The 6,000-nt window shown below is 41.1% G+C and overlaps 1 protein-coding gene across 3 annotated transcripts in view; it reads right to left on the reverse strand.

Annotated features, from left to right (window-relative positions):
* LOC126293293 (1,5-anhydro-D-fructose reductase-like) overlaps nucleotides 1-1,804 on the reverse strand; it is a 101,269-nt gene extending 99,465 nt beyond the window's left edge. Inside the window, exon 1 of one of the 3 annotated variants that reach the window (XM_049986421.1) lies at nucleotides 1,520-1,804. The gene's annotated coding sequence lies outside the window, so the exon portion shown is untranslated. Of the gene's footprint in view, nucleotides 1-813; nucleotides 1,364-1,414; nucleotides 1,433-1,519 lie in introns of those variants that run through there. The other 2 variants (XM_049986422.1, XM_049986420.1) reach the window with 2 other exon arrangements.
* Nucleotides 1,805-6,000: the final 4,196 nt, after the last annotated feature.

Genomic DNA, 6,000 nt, shown 5'->3' on the forward strand with positions numbered 1-6,000 from the left:
AGTAAACCACAGAAACCTCCATTGCAACAAAATGTGTGCTACAAACACTGCCACCACTTTTTCCACAAAGCAGCGTCAGTTCTGTTTTATTTACAAAAGTTATTCCTCAACTGGGAAAGAAAGAACAAGTGAAAAATAAGACTTTCATGTCTCATTAAGAGTGAAGCGAACACTTTAATTAATATATAACCTACAACCAATGTTTATACCTCTTTTACTGTGGTCTCAGGCATTAAATTTATGTCTTCCTTCTGTTTATTATTATCAATATGTTTGGGTAATTTATATAGGTGACAAATGACAGTTGTTGTCTAACTGTGGCAGGAAAAACAATTTACATGTCACCTCAAAGTGGATTTCTGGTACTTTGATGTCTAGCTTGCCACAATTTTTTTGATGCATAACTAGGATGTAACCCATTTCATATTTTCAGATTTGTAGTAACAAATGTATTAAGATAATTTAATAGTTCTAGCTGCCATTTCAGAAATCTATAGAATTAATTTGCAAATTATTTGCTTATATGGTAGATTACCCCCCCCCCCCCCCCCCCCAGTCACAAACATTTCTACTGACCAGATAGCAAAACAAACTAACAGTGCACTTCACAGAATTCTAAATGGCTCGTAAATAGATAATGAATGAATGAATTTGGTACGCAATCATGTCAGTGTGCAATAATACGTCTTTTATTCAAACTCTACTCTTCCTCAGCAAATTCTTTCTCGGTACCAACAGTTTTATTACCCAGGACAATTCCTTGTTTTCTGCCCGGAGATATTATAAGTAATAAAAACTACTGGTTGCACTCACTGGCCAAGTAAATCAGGTGACTGCTGCAGTTTACACAGAAAGATAAAAAAAGTGGCTAGCTTCTCTAGTTATACCTATTACAATTAAAAGCGCTTCATGCTCTACGACATTGCGTAAATACAGATTGTTTTCCCAGATTTCTTTTGTCACTACACAACCTGTACACCACCAAATACACATCATCAGAATAGAGTTCAGTGTCAAACAGCATGTTTTCTTCAAAAATAAAATAAGTTACATAACTGTTCGCCCATGTGGGGATGTCACATTAGGATTTCATTCAGGCTGCCGAAAAATTCCTCTAAATGCTAAATATTTGTAGTTTTGACAAAAATTAAGCAATGTCAGAAAAGTAGTGTGTGTTGTTGTATCAAAACGAAGTCTGAAGGAAATACGACCGACATTTTCAAAGTGATGATTAGCGCTATTCCCCAATATCTGATATTTTACTTTCAAATTATTGTGCCATTCACTATACTCCTGGAGCTTAGTCTTAGCGGCTATCAGCTACCAACGTAACGAATGTTAATCTAAGCGTGGTAACGAAATTTTTCTGGCCTCTTACAATTACTGTGGTGACATTGACGTGAGGATTACTAACGATTATCGCGTCTTCGCAATCTGCCGCCACCTCTGCACCTAATATTAAAGAGTTTGGCAACGGAGTCATTACAATGCAAAGTCATCATTTTTATAGGTTACTTACACTGTATAAACAATCGCGTGCTCCTCAACTCAAGTGACAAGTATATAGAACTGTGAACAAATCTGCAATTGTGAAAGATGTAACGTAAGCGATCTATAGGCTGACAGTAATATTGTGCAATATTTTATATAATGCAATATTGTTGACCGTCTGTAGATAAAATTGACGGCGCTAATATAATTAGATTTGCTGAGCCATGCCTGCCTGGTTATCTCTCAGCATCCCCACTCCGACAATTAGTACTAATATTCGCCACCAGTGCGCTGGAGCTTGCAAGCGTCTCCTGCAGTGATAATGGAGATCACTGGTCTCTTATCGTGGGACAAACGATTATTTTGGAGTAACTGTTATCACGGTTAAAGTTATTTTTATAACCGTTATTTTTAACGGTTATGAATAACTAATATTTTTCAGCACCGAATACTCCAGACGGGGTTACCGTCACAGTCTTGTGGTTATGGTTAACTAACGAAGTAGGTGGAATCCATCAGTTCAGTTATCAGTATAACTGCGAGTAGATCAAAGTGGCAGGAATGTTGTACGAATCGTGCCCTAACCTTCGCTAATTAATTGTCCGGTACATTTCAGTTGAAGTATGGACGGTTACTGGTGTTTCATATTATATGTGTGTAGTTATCGGTCGCTATTAGAAATATTAACCTCGCAGCTGCAATAGAAAGTACGCTGAACTTCGCCACAGCACTGTTTAAGTGAAATAGTAAAAACGTGCTTTTCTAAGTATGTACTAAAACGAAAACTGAATACTGTAGGCATTCGAAGCTTAATTTATTGTGGTATTCACTTAATACACACATAAAAAAGTTTTACGTCACCTCGGTTCCGGAACCTATACACTGGAAATTAGTATACGGCATTGTGGGCCGGGAGTCCCTCATTCGGGGAAGTTTGGCCACTGAGGATTGCATTCGACGCCACATTGGGCGACTTGCGCGTCGGAGATAGGGATGAAATGACGATGAGGACAACCCAACACTCAGTCCGTGAGCGGAGAAAATCTCCTGCCCCAGACGGGAATCGAACCCAGGCCCATTGGCGTGGCATTCCGCTTCGCTGACCACGCAGCTAACGGGGGCGGACGGAACCTGTACAGAAAATTGGGATAGAGATCAACATTAAACATCATTTCCGCCCTTCTTATTGCTCGTGAAAACCACACATTGCATATTGTACCACCGTACAGCGAGACCTTCAGAGATGCTGGTCCAGATTGCTGTACACACCGGTACCTCTTAATTCCCTGTAGCACGTCCTCTTGCATTGATGCATGCCTATATTCGTCATGGCATACTATCCACATGTTTATCAAGGCACTGCTGGTTTGCGTTGTCCCACTGCTCAACAGCGATTCGGCATAGATCCCTCAGAGTGGTTGGCGGGTCACGTCGTCCATAAACAGCCCTTTTCAATCCATCCCAGGCATGTTCGATAGGATTCATATCTGGAGAACATGCTGGCCACTCTAGTAGAGGACTGTCGTTATCCTGAAAGAAGTCATTCACAAGATGTGCACAAAGCAGGCGTGAATTGTCGCCCATGAAGATGAATGCCTTGTAAATATGCTGCCAATATGGTTGCACTATCGGCTGGAGGATGGCACTCATGTATTGTATAGTCATTACCAGTGGCGTACTTCGTCCCCACATAATGCCACCCCAAAACAACAGGGAACCTCCACCTTACTGCACTCACTGGACTGTATGTCTAAGGCGTTCAGTATGACCGGGTTGCATCCAAACACGTCTCTGATGATTGTCTGGTTAAAGGCATATGCGACGCTCATCAGTGAAGAGAATGTGATGCCAATCCTGAGCAGTCCATTTGGCATGTTGTTGGGCCCATCTGTACTGCGCTGCACGGTGTCGTGGTTGCAAAGATGGACCTTGCAATGGACATCAGGAGTGAAGTTGCGCATCATGCAGCCTACTGCGCACAGTTTGATTCATAACACGATGTCCTGTGGCTGCACGTAAAGCATTATTCAACATGGTGGTGTTGCTGTCAGGGTTCCTGTCTCTCTGTATGTACTCCATGTCTGAACAACATCACTTTGGTTCACTCCAAGACGCCTGGACACTTCCCTTGTTGAGAGCCTTTCCTGGCACAAACTAACAATGCTGACACGATCGAACCGCAGTTTTGGCCGTCTAGGTATGGTTGAAATACAGACAACATGAGCTGTGTACCTCCTTCCTGGTGGAATGACTGGAACTGGTTGGCTGTTGGGCCCCCTCTGTCTAATAGGTGCTGCTCATGCATGGTTGTTTAGATCTTTGGGCGGGTTTAGTGGCATCTCTGAGCAGTCAAAGGGACTGTGTCTGTGATACAATATCCACAGTCAACGTCTGTCTTTAGAAGCTCTGGGAACCGGGGTGATGCAATACTGTTCTTGATGTGTCTAGAATATGTGTACAGCCTTGTAATATAGCACAAAAATATACGTAATGTGATAGATCCGTTTAGTCTTGTACGAGATAGTCCATTTGAGCATGCAAATCCAATTTTTATGTGAGATTGTTTGGTTGGATAATGACTAAATTACATTTCTCCAAGCCTGCAGTTTGTTGTGTATCTGTTACATTTGATATTATTCTACCCAGAACTCCAGTGGATTATTAGTTGTTTGACCTCGTAAGAGTAATTGATTTAAATTCCTCAAACGTCATTACGATACTAGAATGAAATTTTCACTCTACAGCGGAGAGTGCGCTGATATGAAACTTCCTGCCAGATCAAAACTGTGTGCCGGACCGAGTTCGAGTCTCGGTCCGGCACACAGTTTTGATCTGCCAGGAAGCCTCATTACGATACGTTTTTACTATGCTGAACTAATTCTTTTTTTGCATCCAGATAGTGAGAGTCTGACTTAATAGCATTCATGTTGGGAATATGATTTACATTAAACTTTTGGAACTTTCTCAATATCTTAATTTCCTGTCCTGAGGAATACTGTGTTAAACACTGTGTAGAAAATCTTTCAATTCAATGGCCAAAAGCTAATGAAATAAAAAAAAGCCCATTTGTAATGGATGTGTACAAATTGAGAAAACTCATTTTCTCTTAGTAAAGCCACGAAGCTTTGTTTCAGCAAATTGCACAAGTTTTTTTTGTACTCAGATTGATAAGATACAACACTTTAATGAGATTGATCTGACACAGCACAGGCACTTTTTCACCATAATGATGCAACAAAGGATTAGGGTTGTGGTATACTTTGAGAAGATACTAAATTATTTTCCATTTTTAGATCATCTACAATACTCAGTTATTTCAGTAAGGGGAAAACCCTTTACAAATATTAACATGTTGCGACTCTTTACAATATTTTATTCTTTCCACATAATATGACTGTTGCTAGCACTAACAGCCTAGTGCCAACAACACAGAGAAAAACAAGAACATGGAACAGAAATCAATACCCTCTAACGCAACCAAAGGGTAGTATTCATCTCACCCTAGTATGATGATGCATGCCTACGTCACTATGATCTGGCTCTCCTCACCTAGCATGAGATGAATGCTAATTGCAATGGGAAGAGCACAATGAAAGCATACAAAGAAATAACAATGCAGATTCAAGATGCACACAACAGTCGATATATACAGAATGCACACAACAGTCAATAGGACAACTCGGGAAACTCATGATGACGCGTGCCTACGTCACTATGACGTAGGACACTCCTCAGCTAGCGTGAAATGAATTCTACCCACAACCAAAGACCTGAAAGAAAGTGACAAATGTCCCGGAACTACAAGAAATTGAGAAAATAGTACTCTGTTATTTGTCAACTCTCCGGAACCCCCAATGGCCAGCGGTTATTTCCGCAGCAGCAGAAAAATATTTTGTTCGCTCCAACTATTCTCTCTGGAAATATCAACAGGTTCTACGACCTTTAACTGGAGTCATGAACACAGTTACCAACTTCCAAATTATCTGTTGAGGTAACTTGTGAACTGAAAGAGAACAAGAACTATGAGCGCATATGATAACTGTCAGAACTGACAGTCATTTCCATAGTCGCTCGAATTCCTTGTGATAACTATTTGCACTACCCGTGAGACGCCCTGCTTAACCCGCAAGGCAGGACAGATAGTATAAATTGTGGAAAGAACCCCAAAAAAATTTTTTAGACACACAGGTTTAATGGCTCTGAGCACTATGGGACTCAACATCTGTGGTCATAAGTCCCCTAGAACTTAGGACTACTTAAACCTAACTAACCTAAGGACATCACACACATCCATGCCCGAGGCGGGGTTCAAAGCTGAGACCGCAGCAGTCGCGCGGTTCCTGACTGAGCGCCTAGAACCGCTAGACCACCGCGGCCGGCACACAGCTTTAATCTTTAGGACTTAATTACCGGCTGAAAGCCACTTTAATTTAAAAACAGCTGAAGGCCAATAACTTGAAACGCAAGCATAATGAGAAATTTAAAAGCCAAGCCTTATCTCAAAACAGT

This window comes from Schistocerca gregaria, chromosome 10, assembly GCF_023897955.1.
Source record: "Schistocerca gregaria isolate iqSchGreg1 chromosome 10, iqSchGreg1.2, whole genome shotgun sequence".
In the NCBI taxonomy this organism is placed as follows: Eukaryota; Metazoa; Arthropoda; class Insecta; order Orthoptera; family Acrididae; genus Schistocerca; species Schistocerca gregaria.